Below are 1,049 nucleotides of genomic sequence, written 5' to 3' on the forward strand. Positions count from 1 at the left end.
CTCTCAGCCTGGTCTGGATTATCTAAACCTGGCTCTTAGCCTGGTCTGGATTATTTAAACCTGGCATTAAACATTTCAAACATGATGATCTCTGGAGTTGAAGACAGATGAACTTGATGAACACTGAGGGAAAGAAGGATTTCCTGATTCTGTAATAGATAAAAAGTCTCTTATTTTTATGGTTAATTTAAATAAAAACGGGGATCAGTAGTGATGATCGTCTAACTCTGACTAACTCAATGACTCTGAGAGTAACGGCTCCAGCAGACTCCATTATTATTCAAGAAGTCGGATTGTGGTCAGGTGGTCACACATGAGACACTTGGATCAGAACTCCCATGAAGCTCCTCCCTCCTGCAGCGTTAAAACGTGTTTCTTCCCGCCGGCTTCTCGCCTGTCCTTCTACAGATTGTTGCTTCCCTCACCGTGACTAGACATGTTTGGCGTTTGCAAATTTGTCGGTGAACAATAATGAGCGAAAGAAGGGAACGGGTCCCGGCGCCGCCCGGCTGAGGAGCGCTTCCTCCCGGCCACCACGGCCACGAAGAGCCGCCTGTGTCTCTGCGGTCTTTTTAAGTTCAGAGGTTTGTAGCTTTTGCTGGAACAGTTACAAAGACGGTCGTATTTCCTCACAGCCTCCAGCTGCTTCTCAGCAGAGCAGTAGAAGCAAATTGACTCCATTAAAACTTATAAACACGCCCACAACAACTTCTGACCAATCACACGACACGTGGAGCAAACCCCTTGTGTCACAGGGGGGCAGATGAAGCCGCTACGAGAACAAAACGAAGCAATTTCTCGACCACGAGACTGAGAGCTGACATGACAGTGACTTCTCCTGGAGGATCGAAAGGCCTTTGATCTAACTCAAGGGCTAACTCTAACTCTAAGCCTAACTCTAACTCTAACTCTAACTCTAACTCTAACTCTAACTCTAAGCCTAACTAAGCCTAACTCTAACTCTAACTCTAACTCTAACTCTAACTCTAACTCTAAGCCTAACTAAGCCTAACTCTAACTCTAACTCTAACTCTAACTCTAACTCTAAC

At 45.5% G+C, this 1,049-nt stretch overlaps 1 protein-coding gene across 1 annotated transcript in view; it reads left to right on the plus strand.

Annotated features, from left to right (window-relative positions):
* Positions 1–1,049, plus strand: part of LOC108229281 (sodium/potassium-transporting ATPase subunit beta-3-like) — a 7,626-nt gene that overhangs the window by 1,377 nt on the left and 5,200 nt on the right. The gene's annotated exons all lie outside the window — the stretch shown is intronic.

Source organism: Kryptolebias marmoratus, linkage group LG2 (assembly GCF_001649575.2).
Source record: "Kryptolebias marmoratus isolate JLee-2015 linkage group LG2, ASM164957v2, whole genome shotgun sequence".
Classification (NCBI taxonomy): Eukaryota; Metazoa; Chordata; class Actinopteri; order Cyprinodontiformes; family Rivulidae; genus Kryptolebias; species Kryptolebias marmoratus.